This window comes from Polypterus senegalus, chromosome 11 (assembly GCF_016835505.1).
Source record: "Polypterus senegalus isolate Bchr_013 chromosome 11, ASM1683550v1, whole genome shotgun sequence".
NCBI classification, from domain to species: Eukaryota; Metazoa; Chordata; class Cladistia; order Polypteriformes; family Polypteridae; genus Polypterus; species Polypterus senegalus.
In genome coordinates, this window is record NC_053164.1 from 42,524,475 (window position 1) to 42,543,528 (window position 19,054).

At 35.9% G+C, this 19,054-nt stretch overlaps 1 protein-coding gene across 1 annotated transcript in view; it reads left to right on the plus strand.

The window, feature by feature from the left end:
• Nucleotides 1-1,377: 1,377 nt before the first annotated feature.
• LOC120538888 (lysyl oxidase homolog 2B-like) overlaps nucleotides 1,378-19,054 on the plus strand; it is a 113,239-nt gene continuing 95,562 nt past the window's right edge. The window contains exon 1 of the mRNA XM_039768470.1: nucleotides 1,378-1,524. The gene's annotated coding sequence lies outside the window, so the exon portion shown is untranslated. The remainder of the gene's footprint in view (nucleotides 1,525-19,054) is intronic.

Sequence of the window (19,054 nt, forward strand, 5' to 3'; positions counted from 1 at the left end):
GCACTCTCAGTGTGGTAACCTGAGGAACAAGGTACCTAAGAGAGATGTGCAAATATGTACATGCTTATCTACAATTTAAAATAACTGTTTTGGTAATATTGGAGATCTATTGCCTAATTCCTTATTTTAGTGTGTTACATTTAGCACTTCTGTAATACGATTCTATAGTTTTTAATATTTTTTCTATACTGCGAGAAAAGCATACACTTGTATCATGGTGATGTTCTTTCTTTCTTTCTTTCTTTCTTTCTTTCTTTCTTTCTTTCTTTCTTTCTTTCTTCAGACAGCTAAAAAATGAATGGATGGACTTGTATACATATACATCACCAAGAAATAAGTTTCAAATACTGCCCCTTTAACTGTCAGTGGTTAGTTTACACATTCTTGTCTGTGCTATGACACACTGTTTAGGCCTGATGTAATGCTGAGGAGACTGAATTTGAATCCTGGCCTTGTCAATTAGCTTTTTGTCTATCTTCTCCAAGTGTTCATTTTTCTTTAAATTTTAGCTTTGCTTAAAGAGAGAATATAGATGCAGAATTGCGGGTGTCAAAATGGCAGCTATTCCAGAGGGATGCTGCAGCCCAGTGTACTGAGGGAACACATGGCCCCAAAAGACAGTCTACTCCCCCAGTTCTTCCATTATGCTCTCCTCCCGACTGGAAAGGAGAAGAGACACCAGCCATTACAACCGGGACACCCATCCACCAGTGTTCTCCATCCATTTTATATGTACTGTATAGGTAACACCATTACTCTTACACACATTTTAATATCCAAATTTGGAAGCACAACTAAAAATAATGTAGCAGGGTACTGTCTTTGTCCTATTAAATTAGTATGCAATGGCTACTTTCCTTCCCTAGTTATTCTTGAAGATTTTTTACTGTTGCTGCTACAAATCGTGTCATTACCAACTTCTTTGTTTCTACTGTGTTCTCAGCACTTCAGACAAAGAGCCAGATTCCTTCAGGATTCCATTTCATAACTCCTTACAGCCACTGGTCACCTTAAGATGTTTATCCGTTCTTGAACAGGGACGATTTATACGTAGGATCGCAAAATACTTTGATATAGCATAGCACTAAATTTGTATGTCACACATTTCATTATTTTTCAATAATATCAAATATGAATTTTCTGCCTTTTGTCATAAGCAATGCTCAGAATTCTCATATAGCACCTACACAACGGTAACCAGCTACATCCCGCAATGCCCCCACTCCACCCCACCCCCGTCCCTTCCTTCCAACCCTCCTATCCCCTAAAGTACAATGACATCACACTAAAGAGAGAGTGAGGAGAGGGAGAGTGAGTTGAGTCCAGATGGGTGGAGTTTGTGAATCGACAAAAATGGGAGGTGGTGAAAGTTTGAAAGGCTTGAGGATTACAAAAAGGAAAAAAAAAAGTTGAGAAAGTGTGCTCGATGGAGGGGGTCCCTTTAAAGAAAAGCTTGGACTTGTGATCCAGTAAAGCAGCAAGCTCACAAGCTGAGACTGACACTACGGAACTGCCAGTTATACGGTACGAGAAGCATGCTTTAAAGGTTTTGCACGCTTGCACGATTAAGAGGTTAAAGACATTATGTTAAGATGCTCCTTTTAAAGTAACTTTCCTATCCCGATTGTGCAACACACTGTAGTAACCATTTGACTGTAGTTGCGTCGAGTACAACTTTTTTTTCCATCCCAAATTGGTTCGTTTTGGATGTAAACGTAGTTTTTGAAGCCATCGCCTAAGTTAAAATGAATTGGCTAAAGTGAATTCAGGTTCCGTAGCTATTAAGTGCTTTGTCTGAAAAACAGTGAACTCTCTTTTTTATAAGTTTGCTCTTTGTTGCTTAAAGATCGGAAGATGACAGTGATGGTTTGTAGGCAACAGATTTAATTAACCCGAGTCATGCATTTATGAGCATAAACTGCCTGGGGGCATAACAAATTACCATTTGTTTGCTTGAATGTCTTCATCTGTTATTAAAACACCCATCAGTGAATCGTACGGACAAATAAACTGTCCGACTGTAATGTCTTTGTCTTCCTTATTGAAATTGGCGTTTTACATTTATCGATTATGAACAAAGGTGTCTCTCTTTGCATATTTCCCCTGAAAACAAGATACAGTTTAATCTATCTATCTATCTATCTATCTATCTATCTATCTATCTATCTATCTATCTATCTATCTATCTATCTATCTATCTATCTATCTGATGCGGTTTGTTAGGCGGCTACACTTTACACCAGTGTAAGGGATTTATTATTAAGTCAATGCTGAATGCATTAAGTTGCCGTTTTAAATATTCAAGTATTTATATTCTTTCTGTATATTATTAAATATTTTGCGATTACTTAATAAAAAAACGAATACAGAAAATGGATAAATCGTATAATGTATGAAAAGGACAGGCTTCAGAAAATGGGTGCACTGATTAACTTTGTTTCTTTATTATTCTAAAAACGAGAAAGTTTGTTATTGCTTTTGGGTTTAAGACTTTTTTTTAACTGTGAGTGACGAGCATTATGTTTGAGACTATGCATGTTGTAAAGTCCAATTTAAACGGACTAATATAAGTTTTTAAAACATTGCTTTTCATTTTGGAGGGTAACATTGATAACCTTTCAAATTGTATTACCGTTCATAACTGAATTTTCTTTAAATATCCGTTTGGAAGATATATACAGCACTGCTCTGCATCCTTACCAAACCGTGGATACCGGGCCCTTTTCCTGGTCTCAATACAAAAGAAGCCGGCTGATGAGCGGTTGTCTTAGAAGCGCTTGCAATCGTTAAACGTCTTAAACTATTGCGAAGCACAAGTAATAAAACCTATTTTCTGCATCCTACGATTGTACAAGAATAGCGTGAGTTGCGAATCTGTGCTCTGAAAAGCTAGTTGGGAGACATCTGGTGTCCTCTTCAGGGGAGCCCCCGATCTGGAGAGCGGAGTGTCACGTGAGGAGCGTGTCCGTCTGTGGCTGCGTGTGTATGTGCACATCTTTGTGCTCTGGATATCATTCTGCTTGGAGACAAAATCAGACCAAAATGTTTTCACAGAGACTGTAACATAGGAAAAAATGTACACGTGGACAAAATACACCCAAGAGTGAACGCTTTTTGGCCCATTCAGGCCTAATAGGACCAATAATCTTTAAGGGCACATACTGGAAAAAAGTTCTAGGTGCCAAAGGCAGGTTTTTTAAACGACAGAAGTTCACTTTACTGGGCACTCCTATTATATGAACGCTTAAAGGTGCTACTTGCTAGAAGATGGATATAATAGCCAGACAGTCTGTCAGGACAGGAGCATCAAATTTAATCTGTTTACTAATGTTTATAAGAGATTCAATCAGCCCCAAAGAAAGAACACAGTTTGGATGGTCCAATCACAGGATGAACACCAACACAGTGTTTACTCAACATTATGAATATTTACCTCAGTATAAACCGTGTTGGTGTGCATATACTGTATATAGAGAGTATGAGGGTGAATATGTATATTATGTACATTATACTTATGTCTAATAATAGCTGTGTGTCAATAAATCTGTAAAACATTATTTTATATAGAGTTTTTTGATAAACATAAACAATTGGCCTGGATACATTATACTATATGTGTGTTACTAATAAACCTACTGATATTACCAATACCTTCCAGTCATATTCACTATCCTGAAAGTGTGCATGTTTTGACAGTACGTTGCTTTTCCCAGAAACGATTACTCTTCTTGATTAATGAACAGCTTTACGATGCACATACAGTACATAATCTACAGGCTACTTTTTTGTGCATTTCTCACAACCCTACTTAAGCAGCTACTTTATAAATTACTTCTTAGGTAACCCCAGCCCCTGAAGCCACCAACCAAGCAGCATAATAAGTTGATTGAGAAGCAGTTGGTTGATAATATTAGTATATCTTCTTGTTAATTGGTCTTTTGGTTATGAAGAGTAATATGAGTAAACACAATGTCATAATGTAATGACTGAATATGACAAATTTGTAAATAAGCACAAAATTAGATACTGTACATACAGCATTGTTTCTTAGATGAATACAAAGGAAATGACAGAGCTGCCATAAAAGAAAAGCACTTTTTAAAGAAAAGCCTGTTCTTCTTTTAAATTATAGTTCAGTGTTGTTGTATACTAAGACAAGCAGTAGTCTTTCTAAAAGTGAAAAAAGTTATAATACAGTTAAGTGAATAAATGTCTGTAGATCACAGCCAATTTTACTCTGTTTCAGAAACACAGACACCAAGGCATCCTGGTGGCAAATGTTCATTTTCTGCATATATATTTAGTTGATATAATGTGTTATGTTTTCACAATCATTAAGTGAAGTAAATAAATTCCACAGTGTATAAAGATTTGCCAGACTCTTTTGGATGGTACACAATGTGTTTACTTCACAAATACATAGCGAATATTATAAGTGTAATGGCATAAAAAAACACATGCCAATTTATGAAGACAGTGGCAGCACGTTCTCCACATATAGCTATGACTATACCTTGCATTGCATTGTATTGTATTGTATTGTTCTTCAGCCAATGCCTGAGGATTATTACAGGTGTAAATAGGCAAGCACAAGAGAGGATACCCACTAATTTTTCTCCAACAAACTTGATGTTTCATTCCTTATGATACAATGTCAAACTCGCTAAGATGAGTGCATTGTGAGTAATCTCAAGTATTAATCTCAGTATTCTAAATATTAAGAAAGCTGTCATGACATGAATTTAATATATTCTGTGTGGCGATCGTTGCCCATAGTTATGATCAATCAAAGAGGAAGTCTGTTTAAGACCCCCTTAACAATTAATGTCTAGGTTGGGGACCACATAGATTATGAAGGATTTAATATGCTGCATTAGTTACAATGCGGCTTGAGAAACACTCATAATCAATCTTGAGATGAAGCTTACAATGGTTGTTGGGAAATGAAACCCATGAAAGAGTTTACATGTTGTTTGGTGTGTTTTTTAACATACATGTATCAATATTAGTTTATTCAGTTTTGGTAATAAGCCCACAACTAGATAATGGACCTAAATGTGTTAGATGCACATTTATTTATTTATTTATTTTTACTAAAATCTTTACAACTCATACTAAACAAAGTAAGGTCAGAAAATAAATTGATTGATAACACATTGTGGCCTGCAAGGGGCACTCCAGCTGCCCAAACCTGACCCAAACAAATGCAGACACTATGTGCAAAACCCACAAGTTTTATTTGTGGGAAAAGCTTCTTTAATCATTCCCCACTAGCAAGCACACAGCAATGCTTTGTCCTTGGCTTCTATTTCACCTCGTCCTTCTTCCAGCATGCTTCATCTTCACTCTTCTGACACTGACCCTGGAAGAGTGGCAGCTGGATCCTTTTATGTAATCCCTGGGAGTACTTCTGGTGTTCCAAAGGATTGATCTGGAAGCACTTCTGTGTAAGGTGGGAGATGAATGGAAAAGGGCTCAGGGGACCCTGCAGCACCCATATAATCCAACAGGGCTGAGCCACCAAACTCCAGTTCCCAGTATGCCCTGTGGAAATCAAATGTGCTGTAGCAACCCGGGGGATTGCCACCTAGTGATCTGGGAGAGGTAATTCCCTGAGCACGCCCTCTCATCCGGTCCTTCCATTTTGGAGGAGCTGGGTAAGTCATTCGCCACAACATCCATACAAAGTTATGAATTACATTATTACGGTAATTTTACTGCAGTTGATAAGAAAGTATACAAACCCCACTTTACACCATCCTGCATTAAAATTTTTATCTGATATACAAAAATGTACATATATATACTGTATACATATATATATGCTGCAGACAGAGATCCACAAAGGGAGAAAATGAATCACATATAATAAAGTAGTTTTTATTCCTGAGCTGTTCAGCCTTCATTAGAGGACAGATCTCCAGCTGCAAATATGCAAACCATATCACAGACCTTCTCTTATATATATATATATATATATATATATATATATATATATATATATATATATATATACACACAATCATCATACAGTAATACGTCTAAATATGGGCTCAGCAAGTTGATGGTGCACCTAAGGGACTACCAAGTATAAGAACATCCTCAGCCATATTGGCCAAAGTACTACACTTTAGCCAGTTGGCCATTCTAAATATTTTTTTTTTATGTTTGTCCTCAGTGGGTGATTTTAGTTATTACTTTTTTTCCAAAATGCTCTTGTTTGCATTAAATTACACAGTAGCTCTTTACAATATATAAACTGTGCTAAACACTTGTTTTCATATTTTTAATTGTCATGCTTATTTATTAAATTGCATTTTCCAAGTTTAATACGGTAAATAATGCTTTACCAAAACATTAGTGTAGACATGTTTTATTTATGCATTTGTTTATTTTTTAACCTGCATCTTCTAGAGTGATAGAATCATACAGTGATTAGCAAAATTATACCACAGATACAGAAACCTGGGTTCAGCTCCTAAGCCAGTCCCAGCATGTGTGGTGTTTGCATGTCCTATGTCTGCATAACTCCTCTGTGGTTGATATAGTGTTCTTCCACATCCCAAAGACATGCCGGTTAGGTTAATTGAAAAGTGTGAATTGTCCCATTATGTGGGTGTGTGGGTAAGTACCCATTGTGATAGACTTGCCTTTTGTCCAGTGATGGTATTTTTCTTGCCTATAGTGATATTGGGATAAGCAGAAACACCATATGAAAGGTAGGCCCAGAAGATGGATAGATTGCACAATACTAACATGATAGTTAAATATTTTTTCCTTATACATGTTTTGGTTGTATTTCCTTCTTCAGACTAATAATTAATTTGAGAAGCTCAAAGAAGTTTTAATAAAAAACTAGCTTAACAGCATGTGTATTATTTGTTTGTTCATCTGTAAGCTAGCACACATTGAAGTTTAATGTTAATAACTCTCCCCTCAAAAATAAATTATACAATATATTTGCTCTACTTTGTCATTTGTTGGAAACAGCTTGAGTATTTAAAAAAAACTGAGCTGCTTGGTTATTTTGACTTTTGTGTTCATTGGAGTAATCTAATTGTTGAATTGTCAGAAGAATAGCTTGGCACGAGGAAGGATGGAATAAAATTCTTGTCAGTACAACATATGGCAAGACATATAGATACCTCAGAACTAAGAAGTGGAAGCTAACCACTGGGTGCCCTAAATCCCAAGATACTGAGACTTGTTTGATAGGAAAAAAAAAAATACCTAGCACGAGAAGTGGGGTTTTGCTGTGAGTTTCATAGTTTAAGAGGGTTTGCTTTTCTTAGACTTCTTGTTACTTTGGTCAAAGGAAACGTCATAGCAAAATATATATCATGAGGCTAGTAGACCCACATGTATCCTTGGCAAAATATTGAGATGGTAATGGGGCAGAGAAGAGGTTTCCTGTTATATTGGGCTACCAGAACAGGCTCCTAATTTTTGGCTCCCTGTTTTGGATGAATAGGTTAACACACATGATGGATTTGCATAACTTGGTTGAGGTAAATTTCAGGAATTATTAAAATGATGACTAATTGCATCTGTCTTACAGGACTCATCCTTGTTACATTTTATTTATTATGTGTTACACCTGAGAAAAAAGCAAGTTTGCCTAGAAACCTAATGCCTTATAACTTCTTAGGCCAGTCATTAATTTATCTCATGTTAACCATGTTTATTGTCTACTAAATTTTGGGAGAGACCCTAATTTTAATGGTAACCACTCATCAAACCAGTTGTGGGTTCTCAGTGCAGCCAGTCTAATGATCAGTGTCCACTTTGTGTCCTTATAATGAACGTCCTGCTTAATTAAGGTCATCATTTTTTTTCAAGCTGTTTAACATTTTTTTCCAGTAAACATTTGGGTTTATTTATTTTTCTTTATATTGTTTTGCAGTACTCTGTGGTATTTCATTTCTTTATTTGAGACTGCATTTTTCAGTGAAAGAACAAGTTTAGTCTCAATAATATGAAGGACATAAAAGCACCGGAGAAAGTCTCAAGAGGAGCAAGTTAAATCTGTTAAATCTGAGAAGTGTGAGTGATAAAAAAGGGCTGGACAACTAATTTCAGCTACAGCACATCCAAAAAGTATTCACAGCACATCACTTTTCCCACATTTTGTTATGTTACAGCCTTATTCCAAAATGGATTAAATTCATTTTTTTCCTCAGAATTCTACACACAACACCCCATAATGACAAAGTGAAAAAAGTTTACTTGACATTTTTGCAAATTTATTAAAAATAAAAAAACTGAGAAATCACATGTACATAAGTATTCACAGCCTTTGCTCAATACTTTTTCTATGTACTTTTGGCAGCAATTATAGCCTGAAGTCTTTTTGAATATGATGCCACAAGCTTGGCATACCTATCCTTGGCCAGTTTCACCTCTCAAGCTCCATCAGGTTGGATGGGAAACGTCGGTGCACAGCCATTTTAAGATCTCTCCAGAGATGTTCAATCGGATTCAAGTCTGGGCTCTGGCTGGGTCACTCAAGGACATTCACAGAGTTGTCCTAAAGCCACTCCTTTGATATCTTGGCTGTGTGCTTAGGGTCGTTGTCCTGCTGAAAGATGAACTGTCGCCCCAGTCTGAGGTCAAGAGCACTCTGGAGCAGGTTTTCATCCAGGATGTCTCTGTACATTGCTGCAGTCATCCTTCCCTCTATCCTAACTAGTCTCCCAGTTCCTGCCCCTGAAAAACAGCCCCACAGCATGATGCTGCCTCCACCATGCTTCACTGTAGAGATGGTATTGGCCTGGTGATGAGCGGTGCCTGGTTTCCTCCAAACGTGACGCCTGGCATTCACACCAAAGAGTTCAATCTTTGTCTCATCAGACCAGAGAATTTTGTTTCTCATGGTCTGAGAGTCCTTCAGGTGCCTTTTGGCAAACTCCAGGCGGGCTGCCATCTGCCTTTTACTAAGGAGCGGCTTCTGTCTGGTCACTCTACCATACAGGCCTGATTGGTGGATTGTTGCAGAGATGGTTGTCCTTCTGGAAGGTTCTCCTTTCTCCACAAAGGACCTCTGGAGCTCTGACAGAGTGACCATTGGGTTCTTGGTCACCTCCCTGACTAAGGCCCTTCTCCCCTAATCGCTCAGTTTAGATGACCGGCCAGCTCTAGAAAGAGTCCTGGTGGTTTCGATCGTCTTCCACTTACAGATGATGGAGGCCACTCTGCTCATTGGGACCTTCAAAGCAGCAGAAATTTTTCTGTAACCTTCCCCAGATTTGTGCCTCGAGACAATCCTGTCTCGGAGGTCTACAAACAATTCCTTTGACTTCATGCTTGGTTTGTGCTTTGACATAAACTGTCAACTGTGGGACCTTATATAGACAGGTGTGTGCCTTTCCAAATCATGTCCAATCAACTGAATTTACCACAGGTGGACTCCAATTAAGCTGTAGAAACATCTCAAGGATGATCAGGGGAAACAGGAGGCATCTGAGCTCAATTTGGAGCTTCATGGCAAAGGCTGTGAATACTTATGTACAGTACATGTGATTTCTCAATTTTTTTATTTTTAATAAATTTGCAAAAATCTCAAGTAAACTTTTTTCATGTTGTCATTATGGGGTGTTGTGTATAGAATTCTGAGGAAAAAAATGAATTTAATCCATTTTGGAACATAACAAAATGTGGAAAAAGTGATGCGCTGTGAATACTTTCTGGATGCACTGTAAAACAAATGGTGATAGTGTCTAGTAATAGAGTGGCTGCCTGAAATGTCTTTAAAATATGTTCTTCAACAAACATCCTTGGACATAGATGAAGCTGTGTAAGGGTATATTTCAAATGCATGATAGAAAATATTTCCCTGTATATCCATGAATATATCAGAGAAGTTATAAAGTCAAAAACAACACTTTTGAGTTCCCCAATCTTTTTTCAATGGTATTTCAGAAACAATAAATTAGGGTGAATGATCTGTTGTTGTTAGGACTTCCATCCATCCATTATCCAACCCGCTATATCCTAACTACAGGGTCATGGGGTTCTGCTGGAGCCAATCCCAGCCAACACAGGGCGCAAGGCAGGAAACAAACCCTGGGCAGGGTGCCAGCCCACTGTAGTTGTTAGGACTTGGAAGAAACTAAATAAAAAAAAAATATTAAACAAGGAGCTCATTTATAAGATTAGGCCTTGATTAAGGTCTGATACCAACAAGAAAACTTAGCTTTTACAGCCATCCTGGATGGTAATCGTCCTCCCTGGTTTGCAACATCATATATGTTCTATTGTGTTAATGCTTTAGGGATGTGCTAGAGGAACATTACACTATTTTCAGTTACGCCAGATTTGCTTGGTTTTTTGTGAGCAAAGGTTTTCTTCTGCAATTTTTGTTTTGCTTGTGCATGCATTAAAAAAATCAGTTCTTACACCTCCTCCTGCAGCTCTTTATCCATCAATGTCATTCCTTGCTCTCGAATCAATTGAAATTCAGGTGTTGAATTGAATTTTCTTTTTTTAAGTTTGACTTGATTGTATGTAATGTTACATGCTTTTAATAAATTCATTAAAAGATAAAAAAAAGAATTCATGTGTAGGAAGTATTCATTGTTCTCTTTCTTCCATTTTTATCTATTTATTTTACCGTTGTATTTGTCTTATTTCAGCCTTATTGATTCTTCTTTCTGCAGTTGTATAGATAGGCCAGATGCACTTGACTTGTCCATTAGCTCTACCTTTATAATTGGGAAGTAAACTTTTTTTTTTGTTTCTAAAACAAAAACAAACCCACGCACACACTCAGCTAATCTTGGCTCTGGATTACCCCACCGTCTCCTGAGGAATCTGTTAATCCTGCAGTTACCTTGGCAAAACAATTTATGCACTGGTCAACAGAATGATTCAGGGCTAGTTTTATTTCTCTCATCCACTCTAGGCTTCTGTCTTTGAGCTTGACCTGACCTGATTTCCACTGAGCTTTTGGAACACAACAATTAATTAACAAACTAGTTGAGCTTTTTAAAAACAATGGTAGACTACCTTAAAAACAGGTAACCCTCCATGAAAATGTATGTGTTGTTTTGCAAAATGTTATTTATAAATGCTTATTATGAAATTTTTCATCCACCCATCTGCCATTTTCCAGGTGGTTTGGGATGTAAAAAACTCACTAAACTGTGAGGCAACAGTTTTAACGACTGTACCATTCTGTTCCCCTTGTCACATTTTGATTAAAATGACAATTTGTGACTGAAGAAACTGATTTTTTCATCAACTCATTTGATGGAATGTTCTTTATTTTCTATTTGATGTGAAGAATTTTGCTAGAAGCTTATTCAGTTACAAAATATTTTATAAATGAGCATTCCAAACCCCAGAGAGCTTGCAGTCGTGTGCATTTTTTTCTGTTGTTGTGAATGACAGTCACGTCTTAGAGGAGACGTAGTTTAACAGTGACTTCATCAATTGCCCTAAGCACTTGCTGCTGTCTGACTGCTCTTCACAAGTCATGACTTGAGGGCATGTGAAGACGTTTACTTTTGGTTATGGGTATATAAGGGCAGCTTCACTGCTGAGTGCAACTCTTGTTATATCAATTGCTCGATCCTCTTTGAACTTGATTGTGTCATGCAAGTTTGGGCAGTGGACACTGTTATGCCAAAGTATTAAATTTCAGCTCTTCTTTTATTTAAATTTTTATTTTACTTGAAAGGAAATGACATTCATTCCTGTTTATGTCTAAATATTGTTACTGGGGTATAAAGCTAGAAATCTTCTTTAAAAAGAAAACTGTAATGTTTACATGGCTGTACATAGTTTAAATGATCCTTATTTCAATGCATTCTTGAGCAGAAACATTAAACATCCAGTGTTTTGCAAGTGTGGATCTAAACAAGACAATTGAAAAAAAAACACTGCACATAGATTAACTACATAAAAGTACTAAAAAGGGTATCTGTACAAATCTCTGGGGTACAGTTTGGCAAAGCAACAAAGTAGTCGCCATAGAAAATAAACAGTTACTCCATGAGTAAAACACCAGGAAATGTTTCTCAATATACAATTTGCACTCCTAAAACAGTTAGAAAAAAACTGGCTTTTTTAATCAATCAATGAATTCATCTATCCATCCATCCACCAAAATCTTTATTTTATTTTGCACTATTTACTCCATGTACCAGAACAAGATAGCTTATATGGCAAATAATGGTAAAATATAAGAAATCCATATGTCCATAACACTGACATTTCTTCTTTTTGATCTGCTAAAGATATCTTGGTCAAACCAGCCTCTCATGTGTAATCATTTGGGAAAAATCAAAAATTGTCTAAAATCAAATTCTTCATTCTAATATGCTATTAATAATAGAAATAATTGAGGTGTTCTGTTCTAATGCATCATTGTTGTTCATATCAAGGGTTAACAGAAACAGCTGGCAGTGAAACCCCTTGCTGCGGTCAACTGACCAACCTTTGAACTCCATCCGTGCTTTGCAGAAAGAAAAACAAGTGATTAGTTTCACATCTTACATTTGTACCCCATGTAACAGAAAATCACACACAAAGCTGTCATTTGTTTTCACCACTTTGGACTGTTAAAAGTTTAAAAACAAAAAAAACTAAATTGGTAGTTTGATCTCAAGGGGATAGTATATACCTGTCATGTAGCATCCATGATCATTGGGTTCCTCTGGGGCAAGATGAAGCAAGGTATAGATTCTATTTGCATGCTTCTACACTCCATCGTGTCTCATGTCCTGTAACTTGTGTTCAGATCAGATTGCTAGGTTAAGGTTGATGAAGATACCAAGAAAGCAACAACCTCAAATTCTGACTGAAACCATGATGAAAATGTTTAATGTCAAGTTGCCACCTCAAGGTTCAGAGGTTCCATTCAAACCATATTTCATCGGGTGTTTTGGAATTCCTTTTTGTTTTCTTGGCTAAGAGCCCCATTGGCAGAGTTGGAAGTTGAACTTAGAGGTTTCGTGATTTGTACCTACTACATGGTCTCATATGATGGACAAGAGAGGCATAAATCTATTCCTCACACACCCAAAAGTAACAGTTTTAGGATTGTTTAGTTGGAGCCTTATTGAATCAAATACAGTCAGTTCTGTGAAGGACAAAAGCAGTTGTAAAGAATGCTGGGATAGTCCGTTGAAAAAGGTAAGATGTTGGAGCATCTGTGCTAAAATTTGAATCAGGAGGCTCCTGGCTACAAAGATGTTCAGCTGTGGGCCACATTGAGTTCTTTCAAACTTGAATGATAACATTTCTTCTTATTTTTTTATTGAGCAACCAGTGGGGATTATGGAACTAGGATTCATGGATGACTTGGGGGAACTGCCAGGTTTCAGTTTGTTTATGCTTTGTGCCACCTGATCTTCCCTAAAAGGTAAAAAGAAGTGGATGCCAGTGAAGCAATTGAGGAACACACAAATATTATTTATTTTTTAAAGCCTGATGTTAAGAATGCTTGTGTGCTAAACATGTAAGAAAAATAATTATGAATGGAAAAAGCATAATTCAGCAGAAGCCTCCTCATTTGCTCTTTGAATTGCTTGTGGTAATTCAGTTAAGGTCTGAGGAGCTACTTCCAATAGGAATTTATGGCAACAGACTACAGTTAAGGAAACATAAATGCTTTATGTAAGTCTGCAGTTTTTCTTGCAAAGAAGAGTTTATGTTTTTTTGTGTTTTATTTAACAAAACACAATATGGATTAATGCAGACAACACAATGTGATATTCAGCATTGTGTATGGCGTTACATCACACTGTGGAATTTATGTAGACTGCCCAGTCAGCTAAATGTAAGCTGCTGCAGATCACATAGATAAGCTAAATATTACCCAGTAGCAAGTTTCCACTACAGAGATCACACTCTTCTAAAAATGTCTGTAAGGCACCAGTAATGGGTTCTTTCTTATGGAATGACATGCTCCACCAACTGGCAGATGACCTTTTGTAGTGTTTAAGGTCATGGAGGGGCACATCAACTGGTTTTGAGTCAGAAATTTTTATAGTCATATTCACAGTGTCAAAGGAGAGCATTATACTTACTTAGAAAAAAAGACTCTTGCATAATGTGTCCTTGCCCAATAGTGTTAGATACAACATAACCCCCGAAATGCACTGTTGATGTGTTTTAAAGGAACATAAGAAATAAAGCTCATAGACATTATGAGCTATACAGGTTTGCCTGTTATTCTTTAAGCTTAGTCACAAGGCCTAGTTGATTGTAAGGTATTGTATTTTCTCTTCCTCCTGTTGCATTTTGTTTTTTTTGTGTCCACAGATTTTTGGAAAGATATTCACATGGATGGAAAGAAACTAGTCAGTTCTTTTAAATAGGATAACCACTTAGTATGCTTCCACCAGTACATCTATTGAATTAAGACAGCCTTATAAACTGGTGCAGGGCCTGCAGCAGACAGCAATACAAAAATGTTTAAGGGCCACAGATAAAGACATGGTTTTAGATTTCCAGAGTCTGAAACATTACCTTATTTTTAAATGAAGAAATTTACACTTTTGGAATGTATTTGTAGTACCAATTGTTAGTATGCAGCCTGACACATCTTACTACTCATGTAGTTAATTTTCAGATTAATCACTCCTACTAATTGGAAATGTTGCTGTTATGGTCACATGACCATTTCAATTAAAACATTTACTGAACCATTTTTTGATTTAAGTAACAATAAACATCAATTTAATAAAAGAAATACATATTTTAACAGATAATAAACAATAAGAAATAGAAACAGAACAGTTTCGTTTAATAAATATAAATTAAACCTGTAGGTAGAATGATGCTCAGAAACTAAGTAACACAGGCAAATGCAGCTGCATATTCAAAAACATTCATTCTTTCACATGAGTGGGATTGTAAATGTAAGTTTCATTATTTAAACTGTTATTTTAATGAAACCAAAAGGTTGAAAAGCCTATGTAAAGTAAGCTAGTTTAATAAAATACTGTAGTAATAAGTGTCTTTGTCTTTCTTGATACGATCACACATCTTGTACAATAGATACATCCCTACTGATATAATGGACATTGTGGGAACCGTTTTCAGATAAAACTACAAAAAATTACAGCAAAATGCATTTTATATATATATATATATATATATATATATATATATATATATATATATATATATATATAAAGCCATACAGTACACTGTAAATCTGAAGTCACATGAAAAAAATGCAATCAACAACTGGACCACATACCATGAAAAAACTTCTATTATGTTGGTATCTAAACATATGAGCATAAAGTTGTGATGTTATTTAAATGCCTGCAGCAAGTCAATATAAAGTAAAATAAATGTTTTGGAAGTCCTTACTGAAAGAATACATTTAATTAGATATCAATTGGTTGATTTTGTGCTAAAGGCTAGTGGAAAAGGCTAGTTTGGAAAATACAAAGAGATGCATTAAGTTGTACATGGGGACTTTGATATTCCTTTGTTGTCCAAATATTGTTTATGATATTTAGATGAACTTGCAGTCCATTGGTTTAAGAATCTGCACAATAATGAATGATAGCTTGACTAGTTTATCAGTGTAGTAGAATTAGAAAGAAATCTGCTTATCAGCTCCACAGCTATGTAATCTCATATAGTGCACAAAACAATATATACAGAAATTTTTTTTAACTGTAACAGGTTATATATATATATATATATATATATATATGGTGTTATATTGATTTTCAAGACTACTAAAGCACCACAAGTAGACAGTAAGTGCTATCTTTGAAGTATGGCTATGTAAAAGTAAGATGATTAAATAAAAATAGCCTTCTCTATGCTAACGAGTTAATTAAGTAAAACTACACTCCTGTATGTTGTCTCCAAATGCTAAGTTGTCTTTCTCTTCTTTGTAAAATATTTTAAGAGTGTCAAATAAACTTTTAGCTACAGTATGTGTTGCTGAAGAGCGCCAGTACAAGTATCACTTAACTGTTTATTGGTCACTGCAAAAGCCAACATATAGAGTAGCACAGAGATAATCCGCCGACAAACCAGACAACGCCCTGGATATGCACATTTTTCACAGCATGAATTTTAAAACATTACACTCTGCTTGAGAAAGACTGATGGGTTTTCATTATTTATTTAATTTTGCAGCTGTGGAAACCTTTGCATCAGCAGCCTGCCACTAAATTTCCTATGTCAGAGAAACAATGGAGAACTAACATCATCATAGAATTTAAAAGTACAGTAGATCAACAACAGTAAAACTAATCTTCTTACCTAAATGTGTGTAGAGAAGAGCCAAGCAAAATGACACCTTTTATTGGCTAACTAAAAAGATTACAATATGCAAGCTTTCGAGGCACTCAGATGTAATCATTGCCTGAAGAAGGGGCCTGAGTTGCCTCGAAAGCTTGCATATTGTAATCTTTTTAGTTAGCCAATAAAAGGTGTCATTTTGCTTGGCTCTTCTCTACATTCATAATGGCTAACATGGTACAACACCCTAGTACTACCTAAATGTGTGAGAGGTATCTCTAACAAAGTCGTACTATGTGGCTATCCAAGGGAGCTAAACTGTAACAAAGAATGGAGAAAGTCTTTTTTTTTTGTTTTTACATCCCTGGACTTTGATTAGCCACCTAGCAGGTTCTACTTTTACTTCTTAAACTGTTAATTAATTGCTGATAGTGAATGATATTTCTACAGTCACAGAGAGCAATTTCTGTGTTGTGATTTTTCAAAATTACCTTAATTAAAATAAGTAAAAACAAAAAAAACTGCATGAAAATAAAATCCAAAAGCCTGGAATGAGAACTGGGGATATGAGTTGCCATCAAGACTGTTAGTTTGCATTATATAATGGTGTCGCTAAGTGATGTTTGGGCAATGTGCTGTCATCAGCAGCTTTATTACTGAAAGACCAAACAACAGAAACAAAAGGACTGCATTCCAGCAGTGGCACTTGACATTAGTCAATGTAAAGAAGGCTTTTGAAAGAGGTATACGTGTTCTTACTCCTTTTAGCACTGTGTCATTAGGGACAAAATACTGCCTTCAGACCAACCATTACTCATAGTAAATGGCGGACCAAAGATAAAGGTCATGACACATTATTGAGTTTTGATGGCCAATGTTGCTGATTTACATGAAAACATTAAGCTAGCAGATCCCAAAAGCATGAGGGCAAATCTACAGCTTGGGATTGCTTCCCTCAAATCCTGCACATATTCAGCATTAAATCCTAGAGATCTGAAGCCATTATATTATTTTATTTTGTACTTAATGGCGTAATTGAAATTTTTATTATATATTGTTAATGTGTGTATATAAAATATATATAATTTTGTTCATTTATTATTTAAACAGTGCAAATTCCACCAATACCAACACTTACCTAAGTAATATGGAAAAGAGTAATATTTTTTTTACTCATTTAAACAATGCACTTTTTTTCTTTAAAAGTGCAACTCTAAATGCCGACAAATGCTTCACTTCAAATGGAAGCCTATAAATAACATTTAACAAATAAATAAAAAACTAAATCTTGTAGCTGCTTATAAATATGAATCATAAATATTGTGTCCATGATGTTGATTGTGAGGCAGATGAGAAAGGAGAGGGAACGAACTGAACAAAAGCACTGAGGTGATCATATTTTAAGTGTGTCCAATAATTGCTCATATGTAAGAATTAAATGAGTACCTTTTGGAACAATACCAACAAAAAACTTTTTCTGGCTGGTTCTCCTTTATCATTTTGTTTGAGTCCAAACATGTCCAAGTTAAGCTTGACTTCAAACCTGCATTATGTCCATCATCAACGTCACTGTTTTTTTTATTATTCTAAGCTCACTAATAGGATAGTGGCATTTTTCCAAGACACTAAACTTAGGCACAAAAAAAATAGCTAAACTCAAAACAGTGGGTGGGTTTGCATGAAAACCAACAACAGACTGAGGAGATCGTTCCTCCCTCACACTATGCGACTCTTCAATTCTATCTGGGGGAGTAAATACTAACATTATTTAAAATTATTGTCTGCTTTTGCATGCATTTTTATTATTATTTAATTTAATATTGTTTTTTTGTATCAGTATACTGCTGCTGGATTATGTGAATTTCCCCTTGGGATTAATAAAGTATCTATCTATCTATCTATCTATCTATCTATCTATCTATCTATCTATCTATCTATCTATCTATCTATCTATCTATCTATCTAACAGAGAGCGTGACTGTACAGAAGAAGTCATATCTGAAGTTCACACTAAAATCTAATAAGACTCATAGTGATCTTGCTTTGTTGTCTTTGGAGACTTTTCCCCCTTTCTTGAGTCAGCAGGTAATGTTTTGCATCATGTACTGATGGCTTGCAGTGACGAGACTTCATTTTGGCATCTCTTGTGATATCTGTTTTTACTACTACTAACTATGACTGGACTGGTTTACAGCTTGAATAGCAAAGAGTGCCATGGACTGGTCTTAGGTCATCTTAACAAATTAGTTTGGCTTCTACCTTTGAGGTAATGACTACTAGATTCCCATTGTAAGACATTTCCCCTGCAGTGTGGATACAGACCACAGGGTTAGCCATATCTGAGATTTCACTGAGTGCTGCAAGGGCTTTCTGTAAATGCTACCTTTCTTGTAGTGTTTAGAGGTTCATTGCATATACAGAGTAGGAAAATGAATCCTAAGAATGACAAAAGAACCATAGGATACATCACTTTTATACAAGGATGCATTATTGCTTTCAGTTAGCAATTTATTTGTCAACAGTGAACTGGGCACACCATTCCCCAGTAAATCGTTTTGAAACCCAAAGAACAAAATGTAACATTTATTTTAATGTACAGCTTTTTTTGTAGTGAATAGTATCCAAAGGATTTTTACAAACTTAGACATTTACAAACAAAAGTAGAGATAGGTTAAGTGATTCGTTCAAGTGTAGAATGAGTCTGATAAGGCAACGGTGCCTTTCAAATGTTAACCACTTTCATCTTCACCATCACAAATTTCCTCTATTAAATATAGAGGAACTACTGTCCACTTTGTTCTGCCCCAATATATCAGGTCAGTACCACCTCTGCAAATGC